Below are 18450 nucleotides of genomic sequence, written 5' to 3'. Positions count from 1 at the left end.
GAGAGTTCCCTCGTGGAAATTGGGCCCTAGGTTCATTGGCCCTTACAGGATTGTGGCCGTCGTAAATTCAGATCCATAATGTTTTTCATCGCTCCTTACTCAAGAAGGTTGTGGCGTCATCCAATCCTTCCCCTTCACCTCCATCTCTGGTCCTTGTTGATGGATATCTCGAGTTCCAGATTTCCAGGGTTATGGATTCTCGTTTAGTTCGTCGGTCCCTACAATATTTTGTACTCTGGAGAGGGTACGGTCCTGAGGAGAGGATGTGGGTACATGCTGCCGATGTCCATTGTTGTGAATTCCGCTCTTGGGCTCTCTCCGGTGGTTGTAAGTGGCACTTTTGTGAGTTCTGCTCTTGGGCTCCCTCTTGTGGTTTCTAGTGGTATGGCTGCTCCTTGGAGTTAGCTGTCATCAGCTGCCTCCACTTATCGTCTCTTCTGCTCGGCTATTTAAGTCTGGCTCTATCTTCAGCCAGTGCCACTTGTAAATGGTTCCTGGTTGGATTTACATCTCTTTGGAGTTCCCTGTTATCCTGACCAGTTCAGCTAAGTTTTTGCTTGCCCTTTTCTGTTCACAGATTGTGGACTTTTCCATTCTGTGCTTTCTATGTTTGTCCAGCTTATCAGTGTGAATTAATTCTGTCTTGCTGGAAGCTCTGAGAGGCAGATTTGCCCTCCACACCTTTAGTCAGGTGTGGAGATTTTTTGTAAACTCTGCGTGGATTTTTGTAGTGATTTATACTGACCACACAGTATTCCATCCTGTTCTATCTATTTAGTTAGACTGGCCTCCTGTGCTCATCCTGGTTTCATTCTGTGTATGTCTTTTCCCTCTCCACTCACAGTCATTATTTGTGGGGGGCTAATCTATCCTTTGGGGATTTTCTCTGAGGCAAGATATCTTTCCTGCTTCTATCTTTAGGGGTAGTTAGCTCTTAGGCTGTGACGAGATGCCTAGGGAGAGTTAGGAGCACTCCACGGCTACTTCTAGTGTTGTGTTAAGCTTAGGGACTGCGGTCAGTACAGTTACCACTTCCTTCAGGGCTCGTTCCATGTTGCTCCTAGACCACCGTATCATAAGAGTACAAGTGGCCAAAAATGAATTACATGCATCTCAAAAGAAGGAAAAGAAAGTTCTGAACCATTTTTTTTTTCTGTGCTCTAGTTTGTCTTTTTTTTTTTTCTTTTCCTCTTGATATCTGGGTGGTTCAGGATATATGCTTTGGCATGGATGTTCAGGGTTTGTTTTCTCGTGTGGATCAACTTGCTGCAAGAGTACAGAGTATCCAGGACTATTTTGTCCAGACTCCGGCTTTAGAGCCCAGAATTCTTACTCCTGATTCGTTTTTTGGGGACAGATCCAAGTTTTTGAACTTTAAAAATAACTGCAAATTGTTTTTTGCTTTGAAACCCCGTTCTTCTGGTGATCCCATTCAGCAAGTAAAAATCATCATATCCTTGCTGCGTGGTGACCCTCAAGACTGTGCTTTTTCTCTTGAAACAGGGGATCCGGCATTATTGAATGTAGATGCATTTTTTCAAGCGCTCGGATTATTGTATGACGAACCTAATTCTGTGGATCATGCGGAAAAAACCCTGTTGGCCTTGTGTCAAGGTCAGGAAGCGGCAGAGTTATACTGTCAGAAATTTAGAAAATGGTCTGTGCTCACTAAATGGAATGAAGAGGCTCTGGCTGCTATTTTCAGAAAAGGTCTTTCTGAAACCCTTAAAGATGTTATGGTGGGCTTTCCTACGCCTGCCGGTTTGAGCGAATCTATGTCTCTAGCCATTCAGATTGATTGGCGTCTGCGCGAGCGCAAAGCTGTGCACCATATGGCAGTATCCTCTGAGCAAAGTCCTGAACCTATGCAATGTGATAGGATTTTGACTAGATTAGAACGGCAGGAATTCAGATGTCAGAATAGGCTGTGTTTTTACTGTGGTGATTCGGCTCATGTTATCTCTGATTGCCCTAAGCGTACTAAGAGAGTCGCTAGGTCTGTTACCATTAGTACTATACAGCCTAAATTTCTCTTATCTGGGACCCTGATTTGCTCATTGTCGTCCTTTTCTGTCATGGCATTTGTGGATTCAGGCGCTGCCCTGAACTTAATGGACTTAGAATTCGCCAGGCGCTGTGGTTTTTCCTTGCAGCCTTTGCAGAGCCCTATTCCTTTGCGGGGCATTGATGCTACACCATTGGCCAAGGATAAACCTCAGTACTGGACGCAGATGACAATGTACATGGCTCCTGCACATCAGGAAGATTGCCGTTTTCTGGTGTTGCATAATCTGCATGATGTTGTTGTACTGGGATTTCCATGGTTACAGGAACATAATCCGGTGCTAGATTGGAAAACTATGTCGGTGACTAGTTGGGGTTGTCGAGGAGTACATAGTGACGTTCCTTTGATGTCAATTTCCTCTTCCCCCTCTTCTGAGGTCCCTGAGTTTTTGTCGGATTTCCAGGATGTATTTGATGAGCCCAAGTCCAGTTCCCTTCCTCCGCACAGGGACTGTGATTGTGCTATTAACTTGATTCCTGGTTGTAAGTTCCCTAAGGGCCGACTTTTCAATCTGTCTGTGCCAGAGCATGCCGCCATGCGGAACTATGTTAAGGAATCTTTGGAGAAAGGGCATATTCGGCCCTCTTCGTCACCATTGGGAGCGGGTTTCTTTTTTGTTGCTAAGAAGGATGGCTCCTTGAGACCCTGTATTGATTATCGTCTTCTTAATAAGATCACGGTCAAATTCCAATACCCCTTGCCTTTGCTTACTGATTTGTTTGCTCAGATTAAGGGGGCTAGTTGGTTTACTAAGATTGACCTCCGTGGGGCATATAATCTTGTTCGTATTAAACAGGGTGACGAATGGAAAACTGCATTTAATATGCCCGAAGGCCATTTTGAATACCTTGTGATGCCATTTGGGCTCTCTAATGCTCCATCTGTGTTCCAGTCTTTCATGCATGATATTTTCCGCAATTATCTTGATAAATTCATGGTCGTATATTTGGATGATATTTTGATTTTTTCCGATGATTGGGAGTCTCATGTGAAGCAGGTCAGGATGGTGTTCCAGATCCTTCGTGATAATGCTTTATTTGTGAAGGGGTCTCAGTGCCTATTCGGAGTTCAGGTCTCTTTTTTGGGTTTTATTTTTTCTCCCTCGTCTTTAGAAATGGATCCTGTTAAGGTCCAAGCTATTCATGACTGGATCCAACCCACATCTGTGAAGGGTCTTCAAAAATATTTGGGTTTTGCTAATTTCTATCGCCGTTTCATTGCCAACTTTTCCAGTGTGGTTAAGCCCCTTACTGATTTGACGAAGAAAGGCGCTGATGTGACGAATTGGTCCTCTGAGGCTTACGCCAATCAGTGGAGGACTATTGTGCGTGTGAAGAATCGCCTCCATGGATATACATAAGAGACACTTTGGACTCATATTTTGAGTTCTCTTTATTAGCATATAGGTTTCAATTTAATATTATTGGTCTAATATCATTAATATGTGTGTCTTTTGGTAACATGCTTTTCTTTTTAGGTCCGGTTCGTTGTCCAAGAGTTTTCTATTGTGATACATTGTTATCCATCTTCACATGTACCCTATCACCTATCTAGTAGGTTTCCTCTGGGGGTGTCATGGTATGTCTACATTGACTACTTCCTTCCTCTCTCTCTGTCTGGGGGGGGGGTTTGCCTCCCACCATACACTTTCTGTTTTTTGTTTTCAGTATTCCGGCGCTCTGCCCGTTTCATTGCGGCTCTGCCCTCTTGGCGCATGCGCAGTGCGGCTCGAGCATGGAGCCGCATCTGCATGTGCGCCGGCTCTGTCCTACGGAGGCCTCCGTACATCTTCTCCTCTTCCATATGCGGCTGACTTCTACTCCGCCTCCTCCTTTCCGCTTCGTGGAGTGGCACACCGGTATGTTATTACACAGGTTTATGCTCCTATTTATATGTGGGTTGAACACCACATACCCCACTTCCCCTGACGAAGCCGCTGCGGCGGCGATACGCGTGGGGCTCTGCTTTTACACCCCCTCCTGACCACTGGCTGGCCATTCATGGCATGTGGCTCTGCAGCTGTATCTTTATCCTCTGACCCTCTGGATCGCATCCATCATGACTTTAGACCCAGCTGAGTATGTATTCGGCGGCATGCCGACTTCATAGATCTTCCACAGGGGAGCTTTGCTTTACTTACTTAGGTCATATCTTACCTGGGTCACATTTTTTGGTGACTCACTCACTATTAACTCTGCCACTAATTGGTAATGTATTTTGATTTCTGTATTCTGTGTACCTTGGTTTGCATATGATATTATATTACATTGCTCCCTTGTATGGTATATCTAGGTCTATTGGCATATATAATTATATATTTAGGATGGTCGGATGTTATACATTATATATGGATTGCTGTTTACTTATCAGGATATACTGGGGTGTTTTACACACGGTTGTATTTTAAATGTCTTTAAGTGTTTTTTGTGGTGTTCAATAAACATGTTTTGGTATTTTTGTTACTTGGTTGTGCAGGCCTGATTTAGTCCATTCTTTTTTCTTCCTTTTTCGTGCTATATCATAGTGGACTTGGCCTTGCACGCTTCCCCCTTTCTTTAATTTTAATTTTATTTACGGCTAGAGTGCACCCTGTATCTACATTGGATCCAACCCACATCTGTGAAGGGTCTTCAAAACTTTTTGGGTTTTGCTAATTTCTATCGCCGTTTCATTGCCAACTTTTCCAGTGTGGTTAAGCCCCTTACTGATTTGACGAAGAAAGGCGCTGATGTGACGAATTGGTCCTCTGAGGCTGTTGAGGCCTTTCAGGAGCTTAAACGCCGATTTACTTCTGCCCCTGTGTTGCGTCAACCGGATGTTTCTCTTCCTTTTCAGGTTGAGGTCGACGCTTCTGAGATCGGGGCAGGGGCCGTTTTGTCTCAGAGGGAGTCTGATGGTTCTTTGATGAAACCGTGTGCTTTTTTTTTCCAGAAAGTTTTCGCCTGCGGAACGCAATTATGATGTCGGCAATCAGGAGTTGTTGGCTGTGAAGTGGGTGTTTGAGGAGTGGCGACATTGGCTTGAGGGAGCTAAACACCGTGTTGTGGTCCTGACCGATCATAAGAATCTGATTTACCTCGAGTCGGCCAAGCGGCTGAATCCTAGACAGGCTCGATGGTCCCTGTTTTTCTCCCGTTTTGATTTTGTGGTCTCGTATCTTCCGGGATCTAAGAATGTTAAGGTTGATGCCCTCTCTAGGAGTTTTTCGCCTGATTCTCCTGGAGTCCTTGAGCCGGTTGGCATTCTTAAGGAGGGGGTGATTCTTTCTGCTATCTCCCCTGATTTGCGGCGGGTGCTTCAGGAATTTCAGGCTGATAGGCCTGACCGCTGTCCAGTGGGGAAGCTGTTTGTTCCTGATAGATGGACAAGTAAGGTAATTTCTGAGGTTCATTGTTCAGTGTTGGCTGGGCATCCTGGGATTTTTGGTACCAGAGATTTGGTTGCTAGGTCCTTTTGGTGGCCTTCCTTGTCGCGCGATGTGCGTGCTTTTGTGCAGTCCTGTGGGACTTGCGCCCGGGCCAAGCCTTGCTGTTCCCGCGCTAGTGGGTTGCTTTTGCCTTTGCCGGTCCCTGAGAGGCCCTGGACGCATATTTCCATGGATTTTATTTCGGATCTTCCTGTTTCCCAGAAGATGTCTGTTATCTGGGTTGTTTGTGACCGGTTCTCTAAGATGGTCCATCTGGTGCCTTTGCCTAAGTTGCCTTCCTCCTCAGATCTGGTTCCATTATTTTTTCAACATGTGGTTCGTTTGCATGGCATTCTGGAGAATATTGTGTCTGACAGAGGTTCTCAGTTTGTCTCTAGATTTTGGCGGGCCTTTTGTGTTAGGATGGGCATTGATTTGTCTTTTTCTTCGGCGTTTCATCCTCAGACTAATGGCCAAACTGAGCGAACTAATCAGACCTTGGAGACCTATTTGAGATGCTTTGTGTCTGCTGATCAGGATGATTGGGTGTCTTTCTGGCCGAGTTTGCCCTTAATAATCGGGCTAGTTCGGCTACTTTGGTTTCACCTTTCTTTTGTAATTTTGGTTTTCATCCTCGTTTTTCTTCTGGGCAGGTTGAGCCTACTGATTTTCCTGGTGTTGATTCTGTGGTGGACAGGCTGCAGCAGATTTGGACTCATGTGGTGGACAATTTGACGTTGTCTCAGGAAAGGGCTCAAGGTTTTGCCAACCGCCGTCGGTGTGTTGGTCCCCGGCTTCGTGTGGGGGATTTGGTTTGGTTGTCTTCTCGTCATGTTCCTATGAAGGTTTCTTCTCCTAAGTTTAAGCCTCGGTTTATTGGTCCTTATAAAATTTCTGAAATTATTAATCCGTTGCAGAGGCGTAGCTAGAGCTTTTGCCGCCCGGGGCTGTTCCCGAGCTTGGCGCCCTCCAACCCCAACCCCCCCCCCACCCCCCCCCAGAAGGAATAAGACCTCAGATGTAGAACTTTAATTGTTTCGCCGGTGAATGTTACCATCACATGATCGGGACTGCCAGAAAAAAACCAAGTTCTGCTTTCCTGACCGTGCTCCTGCTCTCTCCACGCAGCTGAAACGTGCACTCGCCGGCGACTGACAATGATGTCAGACGCCGGCGACATGCACACTGGGACTGACGTCAGCTGCCAGCCTTAGATTGGCTGGCGGCTGTTAACTATTGATGTGCAGGCGCGGGCCCGCACGTCAATAGCGTTAAACAGCTGCAGCGCCGGCCGCGGCCCGGTGACCCACCCCCAGGGCTGGCTCCAGGTTTTTGAGGGCCCCGGGCAAAAGAGTCTCAGTGGGTCCCCCCTTTAACACACACCACGATTCATGATGCCCAGATACGGCAGAGAAATCTAGGTATAGTACAATGCCAGATTTCACTTCTAACATGAGTGACAGCTATTGCAAATTCTACAGTGTATATATACAGGATAGGAGAGGTACTGTGCAATGTATATATACAGGATAGGAAGAGAGGTACTGTGCAGTGTATATATACAGGGCAGTGGTACTGTGCAGTGTATATATACAGGGCAGTGGTACTGTGCAGTGTATATATACAGGGCAGTGGTACTGTGCAGTGTATATATACAGGGCAGTGGTCCTGTGCAGTGTATATATACAGGGCAGTGGTCCTGTGCGGTGTATATATACAGGGCAGTGGTACTGTGCGGTATATATATACAGGGCAGTGGTACTGTGCGGTGTATATATACAGGGCAGTGGTACTGTGCGGTGTATATATACAGGGCAGTGGTACTGTGCGGTGTATATATACAGGGCAGTGGTACTGTGCAGTGTATATATACAGGGCAGTGGTACTGTGCAGTGTATATATACAGGGCAGTGGTACTGTGCAGTGTATATATACAGGAGTGGTACAGTGCGGTGTATATATACAGGGCAGTGGTACTGTGCTGTGTATATATACAGGGCAGTGGTACTGTGCAGTGTATATATACAGGGCAGTGGTACTGTGCAGTGTATATATACAGGGCAGTGGTACTGTGCAATGTATATATACAGGAGGAGTGGTACAGTGCGGTGTATATATACAGGGCAGTGGTACAGTGCAGTGTATATATACAGGAGGAGTGGTACTGTGCAGTGTATATATACAGGGCAGTGGTACCGTGCAGTGTATATATACAGGGCAGTGGTACTGTGCAGTGTATATATACAGGGCAGTGGTACTGTGCAGTGTATATATACAGGGCAGTGGTACTGTGCAGTGTATATATACAGGGCAGTGGTACTGTGCAGTGTATATATACAGGGCAGTGGTACAGTGCGGTGTATATATACAGGGCAGTGGTACTGTGCAGTGTATATATACAGGGCAGTGGTACTGTGCAGTGTATATATACAGGGCAGTGGTACTGTGCAGTGTATATATACAGGGCAGTGGTACAGTGCGGTGTATATATACAGGGCAGTGGTACTGTGCAGTGTATATATACAGGGCAGTGGTACAGTGCGGTGTATATATACAGGGCAGTGGTACTGTGCGGTGTATATATACAGGGCAGTGGTACAGTGCGGTATATATATACAGGGGAGTGATGGTACTGTGCAGTGTATATATTTCAGCAGCCGCCCAGGCCCCCAGCACCTGTCCTGTATATATATATTATATATACTGTCATACAGACTGTACAGATACAGTATATACATATACAGGACAGGTGCTGGGGGCCTGGGCGGCTGCTGAAGTATATAATATACAGTATATCAGCTGTGGCCGCCCCAGGTCACCCAGACTGTCAGAATACAGCGATACATCGCACTCACTCAGGGCTGCAAGGAGCTCCTCCGGAATCTGCCTGTCTTGATAAGTTCAGCAGCCAGCGAGGGGCGGGCGGGAGAGCAGAGCAGGAGAACGTGCTCTCTCCGCCCACAAACAATGTCACGCTGGCTGCGTTCTTAACCCCGATGTGCCTGCACTGCCTGGCCCTGCACTGACTGAAAAGATGCTTGTGCCAGCAGGGCTAGATGCCCGCCCCCCGCATTGTGCCGCCCGGGGCGGCCCTCCCCCCCCCCGCACCCCCCTTCCTACGCCACTGATCCGGTGTCTTTTTGTTTGGCTCTTCCTGCCTCTTTTGCCATTCATAATGTTTTCCATAGATCTTTGTTGCGGAGATATGTGGTGCCCGTTGTTCCCTCGGTTGACCCTCCTGCACCGGTGTTGGTTGAGGGAGAGTTGGAATATGAGGTTGAGAAGATTTTGGATTCTCGTTTTTCGAGGCGGAGGCTTCAGTATCTTGTCAAGTGGAAGGGTTATGGCCAGGAGGATAATTCTTGGGTTGTTGCCTCCGATGTCCATGCCACCGATTTGGTTCGTGCTTTTCACTTGGCTCGTCCTGATCGGCCTGGGGGCTCTGGTGAGGGTTCGGTGACCCCTCCTCAAGGGGGGGGGGGGTACTGTTGTGAATTCCGCTCTTGGGCTCCCTCCGGTGGTTGTAAGTGGCACTTTTGTGAGTTCTGCTCTTGGGCTCCCTCTTGTGGTTTCTAGTGGTATGGCTGCTCCTTGGAGTTAGCTGTCATCAGCTGCCTCCATTTATCGTCTCTTCTGCTCGGCTATTTAAGTCTGGCTCTATCTTCAGCCAGTGCCACTTGTAAATGGTTCCTGGTTGGATTCACATCTCTTTGGAGTTCCCTGTTATCCTGACCAGTTCAGCTAAGCTAAGTTTTTGCTTGCCCTTTTCTGTTCACAGATTGTGGACTTTTCCATTCTGTGCTTTCTATGTTTGTCCAGCTTATCAGTGTGAAATAATTCTGTCTTGCTGGAAGCTCTGGGAGGCAGATTTGCCCTCCACACCTTTAGTCAGGTGTGGAGATTTTTTGTAAACTCTGCGTGGATTTTTGTAGTGTTTTATACTGACCGCACAGTATTCCATCCTGTCCTATCTATTTAGTTAGACTGTCCTCCTGTGCTCATCCTGGTTTCATTCTGTGTATGTCTTTTCCCTCTCCACTCACAGTCATTATTTGTGGGGGGCTAATCTATCCTTTGGGGATTTTCTCTGAGGCAAGATAGCTTTCCTGCTTCTATCTTTAGGGGTAGTTAGCTCTTAGGCTGTGACGAGATGCCTAGGGAGAGTTAGGAGCATTCCACCGCTACTTCTAGTGTTGTGTTAAGCTTAGGGACTGTGGTCAGTACAGTTACCACTTGCATCAGGGCTCGTTCCATGTTGCTCCTAGACCACCGTATCATAACAGTTCATGCAGTTAGGTTGGTTCGGACATTTCATACAGCTCATCCTAAAAAACCTGGTCCTGAGGTTCCGGAGGTCCCTCTTAGAAGGGGGGGTACTGTCACGGGGCTACCGCGACAGAGAGGTTCCAGAGAACCGCAGCGCTCTGTGTCTCGTTCACACACAGTGAACAGAAGCTCTTCTTCTGTATTCTGACCTGGCTGCTTTGTGCCAGCAGTGCAGAAGTTAACCTTGTTGCTGAGAGCTGGGTCTCTCAGCTGAAGTGGATTTTGTAATCTCCTCCTCTATATAGACCCAGCCTTGACTACAGCTAGTGTCAATGATCAGTTCAGCTGCCTGGCTTGGAGAGAGAAGGAACGTGGTATTATGAGCTTGGAGGTTTATTTACAGAGATTGGTGTCTGCTGTTTTGGTTGCATGTTAAACCCGTTTTCCTTCCTAGTTTTTTCCTTCTCTTCCCTTCTCTGTGTTACCTCTGTAGTTGTGTGAGCATTTGGTGAGTTTGAGACTTTTAGTTACCTTGTCTGTATACCCTGTTATTTGTTGTATTTATACACTGGAACAGTCCACTTCCCTTGGGGGGTGAGGGGGCCACTGATAGGGTCTGCACAGGAGACAGGGATACGCTGGCGGCTCAGGCCTCCTATCCATCATAAGTACCCCTGAGATAAGGGAAAGCCAGGGCCCCATTATAGTGGCAGGGACAGGTGCGGGTTCCAGTACACCGTCCTGCCCCTTTATCGCCGTTAACGGCGTAACACGTGGGCTGCGCAATGTACTACGTGGCTGGGCAATGTACTACGTGGCTGGGCAATGTACTACGTGGGCTGTGCAATGTACTACGTGGGCTGTGCAATGTACTACGTGGACGGCGCAATGTACTACGTGGGCGGCGCAATGTACTACGTGGGCTGCGCAATGTACTACGTGGGCTGCGCAATGTACTGCGTGGGCTGCGCAATGTACTGTGTGGCCTGTGCAATGTACTACGTGGCCTGTGCAATATACTACGTGGTGACAGACTCAGTGCTACAGGACCCTTGCAGACTTCGCCTACTCCAGACTGCTTCTGCACCTTTTCTACCCTCCATTAGAAGTATGGTTTTGACAAAGACCAGCCTTGGTCGAAACGTTAACCGTAACTTAAAGTATCCGTCATTTTCTCTGAACACTAATAAGCATTTGGTGATGCCTGTACTAATAATAAAAAACACAACTTTCACGTAAAAACCTGCAAGTCTTGAGTGTGCGGCTGTTTTTTCTATAGACAATATACTACGTGGGCTGCTGTTATGATAAGGTAATTCAGTACCACAATGGACATAGAAGTCAGAGCACATACAGTGACCTGACAATAACCCAAAAACATAGAACGAGCTCTGAGACGTGGGAACTCTGCTGACCGCAATCCCTAATCCTCTCCAACCACACTAGAGGCAGCCGTGGATTGCGCCTAACGCTCCCTATGCAACTCGGCACAGCCTGAGAAACTAGCTAGCCTGAAGATAGAAAATAAGTCTACCTTGCCTCAGAGAAATACCCCAAAGGAAAAGGCAGCCCCCACATATAATGACTGTGAGTTAAGATGAAAAGACAAGCGTAGAGATGAAATAGATTTAGCAAAGTGAGGCCCGACTTTCTGAACAGAGCGAGGATAGGAAAGGTAACTTTGCGGTCAACACAAAACCCTACAAAAAACCACGCAAAGGGGGCAAAAAGACCCTCCGTACCGAACTAACGGCACGGAGGTACACCCTCTGCGTCCCAGAGCTTCCAGCAAGCAAGAAAAAACAAATAGCAAGCTAGACAGAAAAAAACAGCAATCAAAATAGCAAAAGTGGAACTTAGCTATGCAGAGCAGCAGGCCACAGGAACGATCCAGGAGGAAACAGGTCCAATACTAGAACATTGACTGGAGGCCAGGATCAGAGCACTAGGTGGAGTTAAATAGAGCAGCACCTAACGACATCACCACATCACCTGAGGAAGGAAACTCAGAAGCCGCAGTACCACTCTCCTCCACCAACGGAAGCTCACAGAGAGAATCAGCCGAAGTACCACTTGTGACCACAGGAGGGAGCTCTGCCACAGAATTCACAACAGGCTGCGCAATGTACTGCGTGGGCTGTCCAATATACTACGTGGGCTGTGCAATGTACTGCGTGGGCTGCGCAATGTACTGCGTGGGTTGCGCAATGTACTATGTGGCTGTGCTATATACTACGTGGGCTGTGCTATACACTATGTGGGCTGTTACACACTACGCATACATATTCTAGAATACCCGATGCGTTAGAATCGGCTACCATCTAGTCTATTATATAATTGTCTAAGGGTCACTTCCATCTGTCTGTCTGTCTTTCTTTCTGTCTGTCACGGATATTCATTGGTCGCGGCCTTTGTCTGTCATGGAAATCCAAGTCGCTGATTGGTCATGGCAAAACAGCCATGACCAATCAGCGACGGGCACAGTCCGACGGAAAAATGGCCGCTCCTTCCTCCCCGCAGTCAGTGCCTGCTCCGTACTCTCCTCCAGTCAGCGCTCACACAGGGTTAATGGCAGCATTGACCACGGTGTAAAGCACTCGGTTAACGCTGCTATTAACCCTGTGTGACCAACTTTTTATTATTCATGCTGCCTATGCCGCATCAATAGTAAAAAGATCTAATGTTAAAAATAATTAAAAAAATAAAAAATAGTTATATACTCACCGTCCGTCGGATCAGGAACAGGCCTTTCCCGCTCCTCGCGATGCCCCGGTGACAGCTCCATGCATTGCGGTCTCGCGAGATGATGACGTGCGGTCTCGCGAGACCGCTACTTCAACATCTCGAGAGTCCGCAATGCACTCCTCAGACCGGAGCGCGCGAGGAGCGTCGGTAACCGCTTCGATCCGGTGGCCAACAGAGGGGAATACGTGGGCTGTGCAATGTACTATGTGGGCTGTGCTATACACTACGTGGCCTGTGTTATACACTACATGGCCTGTGTTATACACTATGTGGCCTGTGTTATACACTATGTGGCCTGTGTTATATACTGCATGCGTGGTACTGCGCAGGCTGTGCAATATACTACATGGCTGGGCAACATACTACGTGGCTGGGCAATATACTACATGACTGGCCAATATATTTTGTGACTGGGCAGTATACTACTTGTCTGTGCTGTAGCTGTATACTACGTGGCTCTGTGCTGTATACCACGTGGCTGGGCAATATACTACGTGGCTCACCAATATACTACATGACTGGGCAGTATACTACGTGTCTGTGCTGTATACTACATGGCTCTGTGCTGTATACTACGTGGCTGGGCAATATACTACGTGACTGGGCAATATACTACGTGGCTGGGCAATATACTACGTGGCTGGGCAATATACTACGTGGCTGGGCAATATGCTACATGGTTGGGCAATATAGTACATGGGCTGTGCAATATAGTACGCGGGCTGTGCAATGTACTACGCGGGCTGTGCAATGTACTATGTGGGCTGTGCAATGTACTACGTGGGCTGTGTAATGTACTACGCGGGCTGTGCTATACACTACGTGGCCTGTGTTATACACTATGTGGCCTGTGTTATACACTATGTAGCCTGTGTTATACACTATGTAGCCTGTGTTATACACTGCGTGCGTGGTACTGCGCGGGCTGTGCAATATACTATGTGGGCTGTGCAATAAACTACATGGCTGGGCAATATACTACGTGACTGGGCAATATACTACATGACTGGCCAATATACTTGATGACTGGGCAGTATACTACGTGTCTGTGCTGTAGCTGTATACTACGTGGCTCTGTGCTGTATACTACGTGGCTGGGCAATATACTATGTGACTGGGCAGAATACTACGTGTCTGTGCTGTATACTATGTGGCTCTGTGCTGTATACTACGTGGCTAGGCATTATACTATGTGGCTGGGCAATATGCTATGTGGCTCGGCATCATGCTATGTGGCTGGGCAATATACTACGTGGTTGGGCAATATACTATGTGGCTGGGCAATATACTACGTGGTTGGGCAATATACTACGTGGTTGGGCAATATACTACGTGGCTGGGCAATATAGTATGTGAGTTGTGCAATATACTACGCAGGCTGTGCAATATACTACTTGGCTGGGCAACATACTACGTGACTGGCCAATATATTTCGTTACTGGGCAGTATACTACATGTCTGTGCTGTAGCTGTATACTACGTGGCTGGGCAATATACTACGTGGTTTGGGCAATATACTACGTGGTTGGGCAATATACTACGTGGCTGGGCAATATAGTATGTGGGCTGTGCAATATACTACGCAGGCTGTGCAATATACAACGTGGCTGGGCAATATACTACGTGACTTGCCAATATACTATGTGACTGGGCAGTATACTACATGACTGGGCAGTATACTACGTGTCTGTGCTGTATACTACGTGGCTGGGCAATATACTACGTGTACAGATACAGTATATACATATACAGGACAGGTGCTGGGGGCCTGGGCGGCTGCTGAAGTATATAATATACAGTATATCAGCTGTGGCCGCCCCAGGTCACCCAGACTGTCAGAATACAGCGATACATCACACTCACTCAGGGCTGCAAGAGGCTCCTCCGGAATCTGCCTGTCCTGATAAGTTCAGCAGCCAGCGAGGGGCGGGCGGGAGAGCAGAGCAGGAGAACGTGCTCTCTATGCCCACAAACAATGTTACACTGGCTGCGTTCTTAACCCCGATGTGCCTGCACTGCCTGGCCCTGCACTGACTGAAAAGATGCTTGTGCCAGCAGGGCTAGATGCCCGCCCCCCGCATTGTGCCGCCCGGGGCGGCCCGCCCCCCCCGCCCCCCCCTTCCTACGCCACTGATCCGGTGTCTTTTCGTTTGGCTCTTCCTGCCTCTTTTGCCATTCATAATGTTTTCCATAGATCTTTGTTGCGGAGATATGTGGTGCCCGTTGTTCCCTCGGTTGACCCTCCTGCACCGGTGTTGGTTGAGGGAGAGTTGGAATATGAGGTTGAGAAGATTTTGGATTCTCGTTTTTCGAGGCGGAGGCTTCAGTATCTTGTCAAGTGGAAGGGTTATGGCCAGGAGGATAATTCTTGGGTTGTTGCCTCCGATGTCCATGCCACCGATTTGGTTCGTGCTTTTCACTTGGCTCGTCCTGATCGGCCTGGGGGCTCTGGTGAGGGTTCGGTGACCCCTCCTCAAGGGAGGGGTACTGTTGTGAATTCCGCTCTTGGGCTCCCTCCGGTGGTTGTAAGTGGCACTTTTGTGAGTTCTGCTCTTGGGCTCCCTCTTGTGGTTTCTAGTGGTATGGCTGCTCCTTGGAGTTAGCTGTCATCAGCTGCCTCCACTTATCGTCTCTTCTGCTCGGCTATTTAAGTCTGGCTCTATCTTCAGCCAGTGCCACTTGTAAATGGTTCCTGGTTGGATTCACATCTCTTTGGAGTTCCCTGTTATCCTGACCAGTTCAGCTAAGCTAAGTTTTTGCTTGCCCTTTTCTGTTCACAGATTGTGGACTTTTCCATTCTGTGCTTTCTATGTTTGTCCAGCTTATCAGTGTGAATTAATTCTGTCTTGCTGGAAGCTCTGAGAGGCAGATTTGCCCTCCACACCTTTAGTCAGGTGTGGAGATTTATTGTAAACTCTGCGTGGATTTTTGTAGTGTTTTATACTGACCGCACAGTATTCCATCCTGTCCTATCTATTTAGTTAGACTGTCCTCCTGTGCTCATCCTGGTTTCATTCTGTGTATGTCTTTTCCTCTCCGCTCACAGTCATTATTTGTGGGGGGCTAATCTATCCTTTGGGGATTTTCTCTGAGGCAAGATAGCTTTCCTGCTTCTATCTTTAGGGGTAGTTAGCTCTTAGGCTGTGACGAGATGCCTAGGGAGAGTTAGGAGCATTCCACGGCTACTTCTAGTGTTGTGTTAAGCTTAGGGACAGCGGTCAGTACAGTTACCACTTCCTTCAGGGCTCGTTCCATGTTGCTCCTAGACCACCGTATCATAACAGTTCATGCAGTTAGGTTGGTTCGGACATTTCATACAGCTCATCCTAAGAAACCTGGTCCTGAGGTTCCGGAGGTCCCTCTTAGAAGGGGGGGTACTGTCACGGGGCTACCGTGACAGAGAGGTTCCAGAGAACCGCAGCGCTCTGGGCCTCGTTCACACACAGTGAACAGAAGCTCTTCTTCTGTATTCTGACCTGGCTGCTTTGTGCCAGCAGTGCAGAAGTTAACCTTGTTGCTGAGAGCTGGGTCTCTCAGCTGAAGTGGATTTTGTAATCTCCTCCTCTATATAGACCCAGCCTTGACTACAGCTAGTGTCAATGATCAGTTCAGCTGCCTGGCTTGGAGAGAGAAGGAACGTGGTATTATGAGCTTGGAGGTTTATTTACAGAGATTGGTGTCTGCTGTTTTGGTTGCATGTTAAACCCGTTTTCCTTCCTAGTTTTTTCCTTCTCTTCCCTTCTCTGTGTTACCTCTGTAGTTGTGTGAGCATTTGGTGAGTTTGAGACTTTTAGTTACCTTGTCTGTATACCCTGTTATTTGTTGTATTTATACACTGGAACAGTCCACTTCCCTTGGGGGGAGAGGGGGCCACTGATAGGGTCTGCACAGGAGACAGGGATACGCTGGCGGCTCAGGCCTCCTATCCATCATAAGTACCCCTGAGATAAGGGAAAGCCAGGGCCCCATTATAGTGGCAGGGACAGGTGCGGGTTCCAGTACACCGTCCTGCCCCTTTATCGCCGTTAACGGCGTGACACGTGGGCTGCGCAATGTACTACGTGGCTGGGCAATGTACTACGTGGCTGGGCAACGTACTACGTGGGCTGTGCAATGTACTACGTGGGCTGTGCAATGTACTACGTGGACGGCGCAATGTACTACGTGGGCGGCGCAATGTACTACGTGGGCTGCGCAATGTACTACGTGGGCTGCGCAATGTACTGCGTGGGCTGCGCAATGTACTGTGTGGCCTGTGCAATGTACTACGTGGCCTGTGCAATATACTACGTGGTGACGGACTCAGTGCTACAGGACCCTTGCAGACTTCGCCTACTCTAGACTGCTTCTGCACCTTTTCTACCCTCCATTAGAAGTATGGTTTTGACAAAGACCAGCCTTGGTCGAAACGTTAACCGTAACTTAAAGTATCCGTCATTTTCTCTGAACACTAATAAGCATTTGGTGATGCCTGTACTAATAATAAAAAATACAACTTTCACGTAAAAACCTGCAAGTCTTGAGTGTGCGGCTGTTTTTTCTATAGACAATATACTACGTGGGCTGCTGTTATGATAAGGTAATTCAGTACCACAATGGACATAGAAGTCAGAGCACATACAGTGACCTGACAATAACCCAAAAACATAGAACGAGCTCTGAGACGTGGGAACTCTGCTGACCGCAATCCCTAATCCTCTCCAACCACACTAGAGGCAGCCGTGGATTGCGCCTAACGCTCCCTATGCAACTCGACACAGACTGAGAAACTAGCTAGCCTGAAGATAGAAAATAAGCCTACCTTGCCTCAGAGAAATACCCCAAAGGAAAAGGCAGCCCCCACATATAATGACTGTGAGTTAAGATGAAAAGACAAACGTAGAGATGAAATAGATTTAGCAAAGTGAGGCCCGACTTTCTGAACAGAGCGAGGATAGGAAAGGTAACTTTGCGGTCAACACAAAACCCTACAAAAAACCACGCAAAGGGGGCAAAAAGACCCTCCGTACCGAACTAACGGCACGGAGGTACACCCTCTGCGTCCCAGAGCTTCCAGCAAGCAAGAAAAAACAAATAGCAAGCTAGACAGAAAAAAACAGCAATCAAAATAGCAAAAGCGGAACTTAGCTATGCAGAGCAGCAGGCCACAGGAACGATCCAGGAGGAAACAGGTCCAATACTAGAACATTGACTGGAGGCCAGGATCAGAGCACTAGGTGGAGTTAAATAGAGCAGCACCTAACGACATCACCACATCACCTGAGGAAGGAAACTCAGAAGCCGCAGTACCACTCACCTCCACCAACGGAAGCTCACAGAGAGAATCAGCCGAAGTACCACTTGTGACCACAGGAGGGAGCTCTGCCACAGAATTCACAACAGTACCCCCCCCTTGAGGAGGGGTTACCGAACCCTCACCAGAGCCCCCAGGACGACCAGGATGAGCCATATGAAAGGCACGAACAAGATCGGGAGCATGGACATCAGAGGCAAAGACCCAGGAATTATCTTCCTGAGCATAACCCTTCCACTTAACCAGATACTGGAGTTTCCGTCTTGAAACACGAGAATCCAAAATCTTCTCCACAATATACTCCAACTCCCCCTCCACCAAAACCGGGGCAGGAGGATCAACAGATGGAACCATAGGTGCCACGTATCTCCGCAACAATGACCTATGGAATACGTTATGTATGGAAAAGGAATCTGGAAGGGTCAGACGAAAAGACACAGGATTAAGAACCTCAGAAATCCTATACGGACCAATGAACCGAGGTTTAAACTTAGGAGAGGAAACCTTCATATGAATATGACGAGAAGATAACCAAAACAAATCCCCAACACGAAGTCGGGGACCCACACCGCGTCTGCGATTAGCGAAACGTTGAGCCTTCTCCTGGGACAAGGTCAAATTGTCCACTACATGAGTCCAAATCTGCTGCAATCTGTCCACCACAGTATCCACACC

The 18450-nt window shown here is 47.8% G+C and overlaps 1 protein-coding gene across 1 annotated transcript in view; it reads left to right on the top strand.

Annotated features, from left to right (window-relative positions):
* The window catches only part of LOC138642934 (E3 ubiquitin-protein ligase RNF31-like), a 203791-nt gene that overhangs the window by 20878 nt on the left and 164463 nt on the right, over window positions 1–18450 (top strand). The gene's annotated exons all lie outside the window — the stretch shown is intronic.

The sequence above is a fragment of the Ranitomeya imitator genome, chromosome 6, assembly GCF_032444005.1.
Source record: "Ranitomeya imitator isolate aRanImi1 chromosome 6, aRanImi1.pri, whole genome shotgun sequence".
Classification (NCBI taxonomy): Eukaryota; Metazoa; Chordata; class Amphibia; order Anura; family Dendrobatidae; genus Ranitomeya; species Ranitomeya imitator.
Note: the sequence above shows the minus strand (reverse complement) of the source record. Positions and strands in the feature narration are given on the sequence as shown.